This window comes from Anthonomus grandis, chromosome 7 (assembly GCF_022605725.1).
Source record: "Anthonomus grandis grandis chromosome 7, icAntGran1.3, whole genome shotgun sequence".
In the NCBI taxonomy this organism is placed as follows: domain Eukaryota; kingdom Metazoa; phylum Arthropoda; class Insecta; order Coleoptera; family Curculionidae; genus Anthonomus; species Anthonomus grandis.
Window position 1 is genome coordinate 32,524,681 of NC_065552.1, and position 17,183 is coordinate 32,541,863.

The 17,183-nt window shown below is 36.8% G+C and overlaps 1 protein-coding gene and 2 long non-coding RNA genes across 4 annotated transcripts in view; 2 read left to right on the forward strand and 1 right to left on the reverse strand.

The window, feature by feature from the left end:
• LOC126738201 (uncharacterized) overlaps positions 1 to 17,183 on the reverse strand; it is a 265,812-nt gene that overhangs the window by 215,173 nt on the left and 33,456 nt on the right. The gene's annotated exons all lie outside the window — the stretch shown is intronic.
• LOC126738216 (uncharacterized) lies at positions 30 to 2,429 on the forward strand. The gene is made up of 2 exons (XR_007661258.1): positions 30 to 184; positions 347 to 2,429. It is a non-coding gene; the product is annotated as an uncharacterized LOC126738216 (long non-coding RNA).
• Positions 8,214 to 14,661, forward strand: LOC126738215 (uncharacterized). Of its 2 annotated transcripts, none has more exons than XR_007661257.1 (3): positions 8,214 to 8,907; positions 9,640 to 11,835; positions 12,202 to 14,661. It is a non-coding gene; the product is annotated as an uncharacterized LOC126738215 (long non-coding RNA). The 2 variants fall into 2 exon arrangements; XR_007661256.1 differs by lacking the exon at positions 8,214 to 8,907 and having other exon boundaries at positions 8,920 to 11,835; positions 12,202 to 13,026; positions 13,393 to 14,661.

Sequence of the window (17,183 nt, forward strand, 5' to 3'; positions counted from 1 at the left end):
CCTCTCCGCCAATAATCATTTATGCATCAGCACAGCCAGTGTGTATATGTTCACCTCGAGGTCGAATTTGACCGCCGTAATAATAAAAACAATATCACGTACCGGTGAAATTTTATGATATATCTGTGTTACCTTCTACTGTGAATGTATGGGCGAAAAATTACTGCCGAATTCAACATATTAGGTGAGTAGAATGATAATCAGATAACCACAAAAAAAAATGTATTAATAATGTGCAGGGGTTTTTGATTATCACCTTGGTCATCTCTCCCTAGCATTCGGGAGTGATGGCCACCTAACAGTAGGGATAGATGACCATATGTCTTAACGTGTTTTTTTTTTGCAGTTTGACCTCGTTTCCAGTGTTTGCTGCGAAAAAATGCCAACGAACTATAAAAGGAAAAACTCAAATCGTGGAAATTATACTGAAGAAAATCTCAGACGGGCAATTAAAGATGTCAGAAATGGTTGTTCTGTCAATGGCGCTTCAAAAAAACTATGAAATTCCTAGAAAAACCCTTGAAAGGAAAATAAAAAATAATGTGTCCACAACTGGTAAAATGGGACCGAATAGCATGTTGGGTGAGTCAAATGAAAACAAATTGATTCAACATATTAAAAAAGCGCAAAAATATGGTTTTCCAATGAGGATACCCGATGTACGAAAACTTGCGTACGATTTCGCGGAGAGTCTACAGATCAATCATAAGTTCAATAAAGAAAAGGGAGCTGCCGGTTCTGATTGGTTTAGGTCTTTTTTAAGAAGACACCCCGATTTGTCCATTCGCAAGGCAGAAGGTGTTTTCCTAGGGCGAGGTGAGGGCATGAACCGTTTAGATGTAGGAAATTATTTCAAACTTCTGCAAGAAATACTGGAAGAAAATAATCTTTTCGAGAAACCTCGGTGCATCTATAACGTTGATGAAACAGGCCTGCAACTTAATAATCGACCTGGCCATGTTTTAGCCGAAAAAGCAGCAAAGGATGTTGTTACAGTAACATCGGGGGAAAAGGGTGAGACAATCTCGTGCATCGCATGCTGTAATGCAGAGGGTGTTTTTCTGCCACCAGTCTGCATATTTAAAGGCAAGAATTTGAAGAGTGAGTGGACCGATTCAGTGCCGCCTGGCTCACATATTGTCATGTCTCAAAAATCAGCCTATGTTACTGCTAAAATTTTTTTGGATTGGTTCAAAAACCACTTCTTGCCTCGTAAAAGGAGAAGACATTACTAATTCTTGATGGGCATGCATCTCATTGTTCCTGTGTTGAACTTCTAGAAACAGCTGAGGCAAATAATGTCATTTTGTTGTATACCACTCATTATTTGCAACCTCTCGATAGAGCTTTGTTTAAGTCTTTGAAGTCATTCTACTATCAAGCTTGTAGAGAATGGATGCACAGTCACCCGGGAAGGAAATTAGGGCGTCTTCAATTTGGTGAAGTTCTAATGAAAAGCTGGGGAAAGTCAGCGACCGCTGGAAATGCAATGTACGGCTTCAGAGCCACTGGCATATTTCCATTTAACCCCGATTCCATACCGGATTATGCATACACAGTTTCTGATCGAATAATAAACAGCGAAACCACAGGACGCCAGGAAACACTCACACAAGTAATAAACAGTCAACATTTCATTTCTCAAGAAAATAAGGCGGCAGAACCACAAGAAGTTAGACACCCAATCAATATGATGGATGATGCAGTGCCATCCTGTAGCCGTGCTGACACATCAGAACCTCCTCGATGTACAACTCCAGTGGAAGGAACAACTCTTCCAGATTTGCCACCTGGGAAACTTCTTGATCAGATTAATCCCACACCCAAACTAGTTGTTTCTGCAAAAAAACGAGCAAAGAAGGTTGCTACCCTTTTAACCTCTCCTGAACATATTGCAACTGTGAGAGAGCGGTCCGCAAAAAGAAAAATAAAAAACTCAACGACCCCACAAAATATAAAATTCGAGGAAAGACGAATGTTCAAAAGGGAAAACGCTCACCTTCACCTAGCTCTGATGATGAGGAGGACATAGAAATTCAGTATGAAGAGGAAAGCGATACCCTTTCCGAAGTGGATGATACGGCAGTGCGGGATGCGGAGAAAGCTACAACAACACCCGAAAAAAGGAAGATTGGTTGCAGTGCATAATATGCCAAAAGTGGTTTCATGAAAATTGCGCTCATTATATAAATACTTGCCAAAATTGTGGTCAATCTGCGTTTCAAAAGAAGCAAAATACTTGCTAATGACTATCTTTTTTATTAATCCTATGAATAATATGTTAATTTCAGATGTTTTTTTATTTATTTTTTTTTTAGACGGTGGCCGTCTCTTCCTCACTGCATTGGCCAACTCTCCCCATCAAACAGGGAGAGATGGCCACATGTAGCTTTTTTCTATACTAATAATAATAAAAAAAAATAAAAGTATTTTAATCGTATTTATTTATCTACCTGTTAGGATGATAAATAGGCTATGATAAAAAAAATAATCGTAAGACATATCCCCCACCAAAAATTCACAGGCGCCTACTATTGAAAACGGTGGCCATCTCTCCCGACTTTACCCTACTCGTAATTACGTAAATGTTTCTTTTAAAAATTGTTGATTATAATAGCAATTAACTGAATGATAATTCCCTTACAAATGTTCGCATTATCTGTTATTTTCGATGAATTTGGATTCAGTGTTCCCATGGTTTCAAATTAAGAGTAAAAAAGAGACGTTAAAACTATATAAAACTAATTTTATATAAACATAAGACCTAAAAAAAAAGCAATAATAAAATAAAGCTTGTTCACTTTTATTTTTTAACAATAAATATTATGCTTCTATCTCTGGGTTTTGATTGACCTTAATTTTGTCATTGGCAACACTTATGTTGGACCCGAAAAATCATACTCGGACTCACAGAATTAGTTCTGCTTAATGGTGGTTTGCTTAACTTCATAATATTCCATGCTGTAGGTGTGCGCTAAAAAAAAATACCTAGAATCATGTAAATAATAAATTTAAAAAGGCCTCTTATGAATTGACTGTAAAAAAGCTACCTACCCAAAAACCATGGGAATTTACTTGATTCGGTGACCTTGTCCCTGCTTCATCGGATACTATTTAACACGTCACATCAATAATTACCACAACAAAACGTTTTTTTCTGCATGGAGAAACTGAGCATTTACTTCGTCGTCATAGATCAAATTATGTCCTAGAAGCAAACTAAAAGGGATTACAAATTAGAGGTGACGAATAAAAGGAAAAGACACAAAAACGGGTGACTGGTAAGGGCACCGACGATAATGGCAGACATTTTTCAGAAAAACTTCTTTCATTTGTCTGGGAGATTAATGATGGCGTACGGGGGCAGCGAGAAACAAAGAGTTTGACTGACTCGGAGGTCGTGCGGTTCAAAAATAAATGATTTGAGCAAAGTAATGGTTCGTTTTACAATTTTGTTGTCTTATTTTTGGTCGAGAGGCTTTGTATGTACAGCATGATATTATATCAAGTGTACTATGTCAATGTTTTTGCCTATGCACATTATTTTAGTATAAAGTCACTCGTAATCGGTTTGGATCTTTTTGTATGTTCGTCAGGGATGTATGTACCATAGAGTAAAATTGCTTCTAATAAAAATTGTTCAAAGTCTTCCAAGTCCCCTACTTGATACTCAAACAAAGTTGTTGTTTACTAATTCCAGCCTTTCAATGTTCTATGGTTCTAATATTGCTCTCAGACCAACAGGACCTTCCAGTTCTTACTGGATATGTTTAATGAACTCATTGATTTTAACTGCATTATGCTTACATGAAGTAACCGGAAGAATTTCTATGAAGTCCTTAGACTAGGCACACACTAATATTTCCAAGTCGTTTATTTCCATTGCAAAAAAATTATTTTCACAATTATCACTAGGCTTTAGATCTTCTAGAAAATAGGTGACAATTAGAAACAAAAACGTACTTTTCTCAGTAGAATCCAAACATGCAGTCACATCCAGAGTGTTCTATTTAGAAAAACAACGTTGATCTCCATTGCAACCAAACAGAAATGAGCGAAAAAATTCATGCAGGTACAAATGTTATAGAAATCAGAGTTATGTGTGGGTTTTTTCCACTCTGAATATTAAATAAATGTAAAAAAAATGACAGTCAAACTTTTTTAGTATTTAGTAGTTAGTGGGCATATATTTTTTTTTTTTTTTATGGTAAACACAAGCACAAGAGGAAAGTCCTATGTCACTCTTGGAGTGGTGCTTGCGCGAAGATATTTGTGGGCATTTATCTTGAATCGCTGTAGGTTGTATGCGTCGGGAAATATGTGAGGTGGAAGCCATTCCACAAAGAAGATGTTCTCCAGATAAATGAGTCCCGATACAGCGACGTCCTTGGGGTAGGCAGGTGGACTCGATGTTGATGAGCCGCAACTGCTAGACGCGTCCTTCTTGCCGGAACAGCCCTGGGTGGGATCAGGCCTGCCAGCTCAGAGGAGCACTTACCGTGATAATAACGGTAGAATAAACATAGATCAGCCACCTTTCTCCTGTGCTCCAGACTATCCAGACTATTTGTCAGTTCTGGTTTGTCGATAAGACGAATAGCTCTCTTCTGTATAGAATCTAGCAGCTTTAAACTATGCTTGGGTGCAGAGCTCCAGACATGCGAGCAATACTCGAGGGAAGGGCGTATTTGAGCCTTATAAAGAGTCAGCAGCTGTTCTGGTGTATACAGTTTTTTCGTTTTGAAAAGCACTCCGAGTTTTTTGGAAGCTGCCCTGGCGATCTCGGCAACGTGGTCATGCCAGAACACATTGTTGGTGACTTCGACTCCTAGAAGATGTAAAGATGATTAATTTGCACTTGAACGATTGGCCCTGTCTCAGATCGAGAAAAACATCCACATACCATTATGTTACTCCCTTCATGTTTTCCATCAGATCTAAATAGTTTGCTTTCCATTATTTAGAAGAATCATTCCAATTTTGGGACCAAGAAAAATGAGCTCTGGCAAACTCTATTCTGTTCTTTTTCTTTGAAGGAAGTACAATAACTCTTCTATAAAAACCTGCGTAATAAGTGGAGGGTTTAAATTCATCCTGGTTGATTAATTCAAAACTGATGCAAGATTTCTTTTTTTCGTGTGGATTCGTGTGGAAATGATGGGACAGTTTTGAGAACCTTAAAATTGTTGGAGGTATCATCATTTTCTCAATGAAGGTTACTTTGAATGGGTTATTAAAATTGCATGATTTTTCCATGGTATAGTTAAAACTTTTGGTTGACCGAGGACATGACTCACACAATAAATTCTCGTTATAATTTGTTAAATAAAAAATCTGGTTTTTCATTATTTGGCAATATGGCAGCAATATCAGGCGTATTATCTCTATCTGATAATTGATAACGGAATTGGAGCAAAACAACAAAAATAACCAAGTACGCAATTCGAATATCACAACGATTACGTGTACAATAAACATGATAAAATTAATCCGGCTAATATTCCTCTTAATTGTTGATGCAATACATGCATCATTTTGTACACATATTAATATAAAGTAATAAAAGAGTTGTTTGTTAAATTCACCAACTTGGGTATTTTTACAAACTGAATACAATAGTGAAATAAATGTCTCGTAATTCTTTTAATTAATAATAAAAAATCAGTAAAAGTAAATTTAGTTCTGCTGATGCGGTAGCATCATCCAATAAAATATCTAATTTTTAAAAGTAGATTTGAAATAATAGTAATATGATGTTCATTCAAACAGTTGTTACATAAAGCGATAATTAGTATTACATAGTTCCTATATTCATTGCACATTTTGAATGAAAAAACTGGTGCTTAAGAATCCGTTGGATCTTTTTTCGGCACTATGTGTCTTAGGTCCATTCTTGATTAATGTCTTGAATTTCAGTAGAATTTCTTCTTATTATTATTAAATTTCATTTTCAGCAATTCAGTTTCAGCAGAATTTCCAATACAAAGGAAATTACAGTTGACGGTTTTTTTTTAATGACGGCAAGACTAGTTTATGGCTTTAGCCAAATACATATTTACTTACGATACGACGATGCTAAAAATATGATTCCACGACGACACCTAACTCTGCTTACCTGAAACAAAACAAAAATTAGCAATGTAATATATAGATTTTTAAAATTTTAATTAACACATATTTTGGATATACAACATGCTTGACCGATATAGAAGAAAGAGGCCACCAATTTTATTTTAAAATAGACAAACTTGACACTCCTTGAACATTTTAACGTTCGTTCAATGATTGTTAGAGAGGTATATAAGTCGGGGATGATGAGTTATAGACAAAAATAAAAAGTCTAGTTGTGTTACAGCTTACTACAACAATGTGTACATCCCAACGAACCCTAGCAGACGCATGTGTTTCACGTTCTCTACATCTCCATGACTAGGCGGTACATCAAAGCAAAATTTACAAACGAATTCGTTTGACTTCATTTATTGTGTATACTTCATGTTGTCATGTTGCACCAACTGAGTGGTCTAACTCACTTTCTTTACAACTCATCAGTTTATATCCAGTAAGCATTATGAACAAAATGTTTATGGAAGACATTCATATTATTAGCTATCTTTAGTAATTTCTAAAATATTCACGATAATAATTAACCCTTTGAGGACAACTGGTTATCAGTGAAAACCACACTACTAATATTCACACTAGTATAGTTTCCTGCCGGTAACACATGATGACCACGGTGTTTGTTGTGTTGCCTATGCATAACCTTATCTCGCTAGTCGGTTCCAATCGATTATTAGTCGTGTTTAACCTAATTTATGGAACAGAATTGATCGTGCATGGAGTGTTTCAAGGTTATAAAATAGTTTTGTGTTCATTCTTTAGTTTTTGTGATATTTTTGCTTCAAAAATAGCAGTGTTTCAACAAATGTATATATTCTAGTGTAAAAAATGGTCTGTATTTTTTTGAATGGACTTTCTGTGATCAGCTTTTGTGTGGTTCCCCCTAGTAACCACTAGGAAAATTTGACTTTTTTTAAATATGGTTTTCTCGTCTGCCAATTGATTCCCAATCTTGGTCATGTGTGTGAAAACCACAATAAGACATGATAAATCATATTTTTTAATATATATTATATACTTTTCAGATAATATGGCTGCCTGGAAGTTTTCTGAACTTGAATGGACCCGAATCGTTTTTTCGACCTTCTGGAAGAAATACCAAGCGATGATGAATCTCTTGCAGAAGACTTAGATGAGGTTATCAATGATGAATCGCAACCGCCTGATGGTCCGAGCAATAACGACGAAGTTTTTGACATCGAAAATATGAATCTTATTATCGAAAATAACGACGTTGCTGCTAACGATTTACACTGGGACAGCGATGATGACATTCCGCTCGCCAGACTACCCGACGTCTTCCTTCCAGATTATTGGACTAACGATATTTCTAACAGTAACAAAGCAGGTACTTTCACAGAATCAACTGGTCCAATATTGCCTGATAATATCGAGACTCCGACTGATGTATTTTTACATTTGTTTCCCGAAGATTTCATCACCCATGTAGTGTTTCAGACGAACCTATATGCATTTCAGAAATATGGTGAAGGAAGAAATTTCAAACCAACTACTGAAAAGGAGATTAAAATTTTTTTGTTTGGGAGTTAATATTCTAATGAGTTTGGAAAAACTGCCAAGCTTCAAAGATTACTGGTCCTATGATAAGGAAATGAGGGATTCTTTTATTAGTTCCGCTATTAGTAGAGACAGATTTGCTTGGTTGCTAAGTAATATTCACCTCAATAATAATTTACTTCATACAAAAAAAGGTGAACAAAATTACGATAAGCTATATAAAGTAAGACCATTACTTTCTAAGCTTCAAGAAACATTTATGTCGTCCATGAAACGACCAGAGCATGATAAAGTTCAAAGGGCGTAGTAGCTTCCGATGAAGCGGACGTCGAAAACGACTTTTTCAGGATTTTCAAAGTGCTCTCATTCCCTTAGTTCTGCTCGGATCCTGTTATAACCCGATGTTTTCGTAATCTAAATGATCAGAATAAGACGCTGGTATACTTAGTTTGATTTCGAAAAAAATCAATTTTTGGTGAAAAAATTCGATACGGGGGGATATACCCGAAAAATGAAAAATTCCAAACTTTGAAGGTCGATATCTCGGCTTCTATAGGAGCTATCGGGAAAATTCCAACGGTTTTGTCTTAGTTTCGTCATTCTAAATCCAACGAGACCATCCGCAAGGTTGTAGCTTTTACGATAGCCGAGATATGGCATTTTTGATGCCCATTTTTGGCCTCAAAAACGGACGTCGAAAACGACTTTTTCAGGATTTTCAAAGTGCTCTCATTCCCTTAGTTCTGCTCGGATCCTGTTATAACCCGATGTTTTCGTAATCTAAATGATCAGAATAAGACGCTGGTATACTTAGTTTGATTTCGAAAAAAATCAATTTTTGGTGAAAAAATTCGATACGGGGGGATATACCCGAAAAATGAAAAATTCCAAACTTTGAAGGTCGATATCTTGGCTTCTATAGGAGCTATCGGGAAAATTCCAACGGTTTTGTCTTAGTTTCGTCATTCTAAATCCAACGAGACCATCCGCAAGGTTGTAGCTTTTACGATAGCCGAGATATGGCATTTTTGATGCCCATTTTTGGCCTCAAAAACGGACGTCGAAAACGACTTTTTCAGGATTTTCAAAGTGCTCTCATTCCCTTAGTTCTGCTCGGATCCTGTTATAACCCGGTGTTTTCGTAATCTAGATGATCAGAATAAGACGCTGGTATACTTAGTTTGATTTCGAAAAAAATCAATTTTTGGTGAAAAAATTCGATACGGGGGGATATACCCGAAAAATGAAAAATTCCAAACTTTGAAGGTCGATATCTTGGCTTCTATAGGAGCTATCGGGAAAATTCCAACGGTTTTGTCTTAGTTTCGCCATTCTAAATCCAACGAGACCATCCGCAAGGTTGTAGCTTTTACGATAGCCGAGATATGGCATTTTTGATGCCCATTTTTGGCCTCAAAAACGGACGTCGAAAACGACTTTTTCAGGATTTTCAAAGTGCTCTCATTCCCTTAGTTCTGCTCGGATCCTGTTATAACCCGGTGTTTTCGTAATCTAAATGATCAGAATAAGACGCTGGTATACTTAGTTTGATTTTGAAAAAAATCAATTTTTGGTGAAAAAATTCGATACGGGGGGGTATACCCGAAAAATGAAAAAGTCCAAACTTTGAAGGTCGATATCTCGGCTTCTATGGGAGCTATCGGGAAAATTCCAACGGCTTTGTCTTAGTTTTGTCATTCTAAATCCAACGAGACCATCCGCAAGGTTGTAGCTTTTACGATAGCCGAGATATGGCATTTTTGATGCCCATTTTTGGCCTCAAAAACGGACGTCGAAAACGACTTTTTCAGGATTTTCAAAGTGCTCTTATTCCCTTAGTTCTGCTCGGATCCTGTTATAACCCGATGTTTTCGTAATCTAAATGATCAGAATAAGACGCTGGTATACTTAGTTTGATTTCGAAAAAAATCTATTTTTGGTGAAAAAATTCGATACGGGGGGGTATACCCGAAAAATTAAAAATTCCAAACTTTGAAGGTCGATATCTCGGCTTCTATAGGAGCTATCGGGAAAATTCCAACGGTTTTGTCTTAGTTTCGTCATTCTAAATCCAACGAGACCATCCGCAAGGTTGTAGCTTTTACGATAGCCGAGATATGGCATTTTTGATGCCCATTTTTGGCCTCAAAAACGGACGTCGAAAACGACTTTTTCAGGATTTTCAAAGTGCTCTCATTCCCTTAGTTCTGCTCGGATCCTGTTATAACCCGGTGTTTTCGTAATCTAAATGATCAGAATAAGACGCTGGTATACTTAGTTTGATTTTGAAAAAAATCAATTTTTGGTGAAAAAATTCGATACGGGGGGGTATACCCGAAAAATGAAAAAGTCCAAACTTTGAAGGTCGATATCTCGGCTTCTATGGGAGCTATCGGGAAAATTCCAACGGCTTTGTCTTAGTTTTGTCATTCTAAATCCAACGAGACCATCCGCAAGGTTGTAGCTTTTACGATAGCCGAGATATGGCATTTTTGATGCCCATTTTTGGCCTCAAAAACGGACGTCGAAAACGACTTTTTCAGGATTTTCAAAGTGCTCTTATTCCCTTAGTTCTGCTCGGATCCTGTTATAACCCGATGTTTTCGTAATCTAAATGATCAGAATAAGACGCTGGTATACTTAGTTTGATTTCGAAAAAAATCTATTTTTGGTGAAAAAATTCGATACGGGGGGGTATACCCGAAAAATTAAAAATTCCAAACTTTGAAGGTCGATATCTCGGCTTCTATAGGAGCTATCGGGAAAATTCCAACGGTTTTGTCTTAGTTTCGTCATTCTAAATCCAACGAGACCATCCGCAAGGTTGTAGCTTTTACGATAGCCGAGATATGGCATTTTTGATGCCCATTTTTGGCCTCAAAAACGGACGTCGAAAACGACTTTTTCAGGATTTTCAAAGTGCTCTCATTCCCTTAGTTCTGCTCGGATCCTGTTATAACCCGGTGTTTTCGTAATCTAAATGATCAGAATAAGACGCTGGTATACTTAGTTTGATTTTGAAAAAAATCAATTTTTGGTGAAAAAATTCGATACGGGGGGGTATACCCGAAAAATGAAAAAGTCCAAACTTTGAAGGTCGATATCTCGGCTTCTATGGGAGCTATCGGGAAAATTCCAACGGCTTTGTCTTAGTTTTGTCATTCTAAATCCAACGAGACCATCCGCAAGGTTGTAGCTTTTACGATAGCCGAGATATGGCATTTTTGATGCCCATTTTTGGCCTCAAAAACGGACGTCGAAAACGACTTTTTCAGGATTTTCAAAGTGCTCTCATTCCCTTAGTTCTGCTCGGATCCTGTTATAACCCGGTGTTTTCGTAATCTAAATGATCAGAATAAGACGCTGGTATACTTAGTTTGATTTTGAAAAAAATCAATTTTTGGTGAAAAAATTCGATACGGGGGGGTATACCCGAAAAATGAAAAAGTCCAAACTTTGAAGGTCGATATCTCGGCTTCTATGGGAGCTATCGGGAAAATTCCAACGGCTTTGTCTTAGTTTTGTCATTCTAAATCCAACGAGACCATCCGCAAGGTTGTAGCTTTTACGATAGCCGAGATATGGCATTTTTGATGCCCATTTTTGGCCTCAAAAACGGACGTCGAAAACGACTTTTTCAGGATTTTCAAAGTGCTCTTATTCCCTTAGTTCTGCTCGGATCCTGTTATAACCCGATGTTTTCGTAATCTAAATGATCAGAATAAGACGCTGGTATACTTAGTTTGATTTCGAAAAAAATCTATTTTTGGTGAAAAAATTCGATACGGGGGGGTATACCCGAAAAATTAAAAATTCCAAACTTTGAAGGTCGATATCTCGGCTTCTATAGGAGCTATCGGGAAAATTCCAACGGTTTTGTCTTAGTTTCGTCATTCTAAATCCAACGAGACCATCCGCAAGGTTGTAGCTTTTACGATAGCCGAGATATGGCATTTTTGATGCCCATTTTTGGCCTCAAAAACGGACGTCGAAAACGACTTTTTCAGGATTTTCAAAGTGCTCTCATTCCCTTAGTTCTGCTCGGATCCTGTTATAACCCGGTGTTTTCGTAATCTAAATGATCAGAATAAGACGCTGGTATACTTAGTTTGATTTTGAAAAAAATCAATTTTTGGTGAAAAAATTCGATACGGGGGGGTATACCCGAAAAATGAAAAAGTCCAAACTTTGAAGGTCGATATCTCGGCTTCTATGGGAGCTATCGGGAAAATTCCAACGGCTTTGTCTTAGTTTTGTCATTCTAAATCCAACGAGACCATCCGCAAGGTTGTAGCTTTTACGATAGCCGAGATATGGCATTTTTGATGCCCATTTTTGGCCTCAAAAACGGACGTCGAAAACGACTTTTTCAGGATTTTCAAAGTGCTCTTATTCCCTTAGTTCTGCTCGGATCCTGTTATAACCCGATGTTTTCGTAATCTAAATGATCAGAATAAGACGCTGGTATACTTAGTTTGATTTCGAAAAAAATCTATTTTTGGTGAAAAAATTCGATACGGGGGGGTATACCCGAAAAATTAAAAATTCCAAACTTTGAAGGTCGATATCTCGGCTTCTATAGGAGCTATCGGGAAAATTCCAACGGTTTTGTCTTAGTTTCGTCATTCTAAATCCAACGAGACCATCCGCAAGGTTGTAGCTTTTACGATAGCCGAGATATGGCATTTTTGATGCCCATTTTTGGCCTCAAAAACGGACGTCGAAAACGACTTTTTCAGGATTTTCAAAGTGCTCTTATTCCCTTAGTTCTGCTCGGATCCTGTTATAACCCGATGTTTTCGTAATCTAAATGATCAGAATAAGACGCTGGTATACTTAGTTTGATTTCGAAAAAAATCTATTTTTGGTGAAAAAATTCGATACGGGGGGGTATACCCGAAAAATGAAAAATTCCAAACTTTGAAGGTCGATATCTCGGCTTCTATAGGAGCTATCGGGAAAATTCCAACGGTTTTGTCTTAGTTTCGTCATTCTAAATCCAACGAGACCATCCGCAAGGTTGTAGCTTTTACGATAGCCGAGATATGGCATTTTTGATGCCCATTTTTGGCCTCAAAAACGGACGTCGAAAACGACTTTTTCAGGATTTTCAAAGTGCTCTCATTCCCTTTGTTCTGCTCGGATCCTGTTATAACCCGGTGTTTTCGTAATCTAGATAATCAGAATAAGACGCTGGTATACTTAGTTTGATTTCGAAAAAAATCAATTTTTGGTGAAAAAATTCGATACGGGGGGGTATACCCGAAAAATGAAAAATTCCAAACTTTGAAGGTCGATATCTCGGCTTCTATGGGAGCTATCGGGAAAATTCCAACGGTTTTGTCTTAGTTTCGTCATTCTAAATCCAACGAGACCATCCGCAAGGTCGTAGCTTTTACGGTAGCCGAGATGTGGCATTTTTGATGCCCATTTTTGGCTTCAAAAACGGACGTCGAAAACGACTTTTTCAGGATTTTCAAAGTGCTCTCATTCCGTTAGTTCTGCTCGGATCCTGTTATAACCCGGTGTTTTCGTAATCTAGATGATCAGAATAAGACGCTGGTATACTTAGTTTGATTTTGAAAAAAATCAATTTTTGGTGAAAAAATTCGATACGGGGGGGTATACCCGAAAAATGAAAAAGTCCAAACTTTGAAGGTCGATATCTCGGCTTCTATGGGAGCTATCGGGAAAATTCCAACGGTTTTGTCTTAGTTTTGTCATTCTAAATCCAACGAGACCATCCGCAAGGTTGTAGCTTTTACGATAGCCGAGATATGGCATTTTTGATGCCCATTTTTGGCCTCAAAAACGGACGTCGAAAACGACTTTTTCAGGATTTTCAAAGTGCTCTTATTCCCTTAGTTCTGCTCGGATCCTGTTATAACCCGATGTTTTCGTAATCTAAATGATCAGAATAAGACGCTGGTATACTTAGTTTGATTTCGAAAAAAATCAATTTTTGGTGAAAAAATTCGATACGGGGGGGTATACCCGAAAAATGAAAAATTCCAAACTTTGAAGGTCGATATCTCGGTTTCTATGGGAGCTATCGGGAAAATTCCAACGGTTTTGTCTTAGTTTCGTCATTCTGAATCCAACGAGACCATCCGCAAGGTCGTAGCTTTTACGGTAGCCAAGATGTGGCATTTTTGATGCCCATTTTTGGCTTCAAAAACGGACGTCGAAAACGACTTTTTCAGGATTTTCAACAAGATATATGTGCGAATTTGAAATTTTTAGTGGTAAAGTTGATCAAGTCACAGAAACAAAATTGGGTCATAGAGTTGTCACGAATCTCACTCGGACATTGGTGAACAAAAACCACAAAGTTTTTTTTTACTATTATTTTAATAATCTCTTGTGGAACTATTCGTAAGAGGCGGAAACATTTTCCCGAACTCAAAGAAAACAAAGGCGCATGAAACGTGGAGATGCCGATTGGCGTGTTTCAAAAAATGGAATAGCTGCACTCAAATGGATGGACTGCCGAAGTGTTCTAGTGAATTATGGAAACTACTACCAGAAAAAATAAGAATGGTTTTTCTGAAGATTTACCATGTCCAAAGATCATCCTTAATTACAATAATCATATGGGATATGTTGACCCTTTTGACATGATGAAAAGTCTTTATGAAGTTGACAGAAAGTCTCACAAATGGTGGCTCTACCTCACTTCGGTGCGCTAAATGTAGTACCTTAACAGATGTTCATAGAACCATTTGGAAGTGCTCAACTTAATAGTTGAAGTTGGGTTATGTCTAAATAAAGAAAGAATTGTTTCGCATTGTTTTACACAAAATAATGGACTTTTGAATCATTTTAAGTTATAAATTAGAAAAAATATCTTAATTTCTTATTTACTTAGGTCCTAGTGGTTACCATTAGTATCCACATCCTGCAGGATAATCCTGTATATTTTTTATTTGTTTAAGACTTATTTAAACATAAGCTTGTGCCAATAAACACGTTTTTATAAAAAAATCTTATTATTCTCCACTTTCATAATTTTCCAATTAATTTCGGCCTCAAGGGGTTTTAAACAAGCATATTCAAAATATTAATCATTTTATTATTATTATTATTATTATTATTACATGAAGTGTTCAATATGTCCTCTGATTTGTTCAAAACATAAATAAATACGTTCCTGAACTTTTCTTTCTACTTTATGTAAACATTTGTGGAATCGCTTGAGCAAGCGCATCTCGTATTATCTGCCGTTGTAGGTGGATTTCTATAAACAACTTCTTTTATAAAACCCTGATTAAAAAAAAATCCAATTATGTTAAGTCAGGCGATCTGGCTGGCCACCTAATACGTCCATTCCTTCCAAACCACTTTCCTTCAAAGGTCACATTCAAATGTTCAGTGGGATTTCGAGAAAGATGCGCAAGAGCTCCGTCCTGTTGAAACCACATTCGCTTTCTAGTAATTAATGGAACATTCGCAAGTAATCTAGGCAGTTCATTTTGTAAGAATTGAAGATACATTTCTCTATTAAGATGACCGTTAAAAAATTGGGAGCAATAATAGTGCCTCCAATAATTCCACATCACACATTTAATGACCACCTATGCTGGTAGTCGTTCTGCCGCATGAAATGGGTGTTTTCGGATGAATAATAATGAAAGTTATGTCTATAAAAAATAGAGGAGTACCACGCAGCACTATAAAAGAAGTCTGACGTAATTAAGTACAAGTCAGCGGTCCCGATTTGGTCCAGAGCCAGTCAACATCGAGGTCGCTTCCAAATTGTGCTGGCAATTGCCTTGTTGCAGTGCCATAAAACAAGCAAGTTATGTCTATTTACTGATCCATTTTTATGAAATGTTGTCTCATCTCTCAATAGCACATAGTTAAAAAACATGGGGTCGTTTTTTAATTTATTTCTGCTCCAAGTACAAAATTCAAGTCACTTTTGTATATCCCTATCAAAAAGTGATGAAAATTGTTCCCGTCCAACGGACCTCATTCTTCCTACCTACTTAACAAACATTCTCTGTCTCCACGAATTTCGCTAATAACATTCTAAAAGATTTTTCATCTGGACATCTCCTATCAGGATGTTACTCTTAAAACATTAAAAGTCTTTCAATTTTCAAAGGAAGCACCCTGTTAGAAAATGTTAGCCATTTTTTTTAGGCTTTAGCAAAGACCTATATACTGTTGCAGCACCCTGTAGAAGCCTTTTTGAGACATACACAAATGCATAAGTGTGCAGGATTGTGGTGTTAGCAGACATATTAAAGGGCCTTGTTGGAGCATTCAGTAATCTAACATTTTGCTGTATTCGGTGACATTTGACTTTTACAGAAATAAAATCCTCTTTATTATTCAGGGTAATTGACGAGAAGTGACAAATTTCCCATTCATAAAAAAGGATCATTTACACATTAAAATAACTATTTTAAATTTAAACTGTATTAGTTCGAATTTTTCTTGTACATTATTTTACTTTTACTATACTAGTATGAATCCTAATTAATACATACATAAACCCTCGGCTTTTTATATCTAAACCAACATATCTCATGAAACAACGCCTGCTATCATATCCTCTTATCTAATAATTTCTATAATATTCACGAAGAGCAGATAAACGTAAATGTATGTTTAAATAACACGAAAACAGACACTTTCATTGCCGTCAGTTATCTCTTAGCCCCCCTCAGGGTAAAATAAAATGTCCGCTAGAGCGTCCATTATGAGACAATTTTCCGTAAAATACAATTTAATGGATAAAAATGTCCATCGTGTATCCGGTAAGAAATGTATGTTAGAAGTTGTAAATGTATTTGCGAAGCTTGTTGCCTGACCGCAATATGCAGTCTTTAATTAATGCTCGCGGACTATTTTAGACCCCTGTCAAAACATGACAATGGTACGCTTGCAGCGGACTATTGTTTTTCCGGCTTTGTAAAATACAGAGCGTTGATCTGCTCCTAGTAATTATAAGTATGTAAACAACCTTGGCACAAAACCCCAATGCCTCTTGTAAAAACTGATCAGAGATGGAACTTCACTTTTGTGCCCAATAAATTACTCAAAGAATTCTTTTTATCTATATCATGTCTATCGCATGACCAGGAGATCCTTATAACATCACACAAAGTAATCAGACCAGAAGCTTAGAACTGACAGAAAGATGGACAAATTTTTCTTCATTAATGTTTTATTAGATTATACATGTGGAAATTTAGCCTTCCTAAAGTTAAATTGAGGCAGATTGTTGTTCTGTATTGTGGTATTTGAAACGTGAGGTAGAGCAGCATCCTACGGAAACCATCAAGGCAGGATGATGAAAGTCATCATTCAGTAGTGGAACCTCATTTTTCTGACTTCAATGTTAACATTTGCAAAGACCAAATCAAGAAACCTGCCATTCATGTTCCAAAGACGGTTATACTGTCTGAGTCCAAGAATTAAAAAAAAGTTATTTGATAGTTTGCTTTCATTATTTAAAGCTTGATTCACTTGAAATGTGGGGACATTAAAGTCCCCAAAAACAATAAGTCGCTTGGAAACAAGTAGATTTAAGG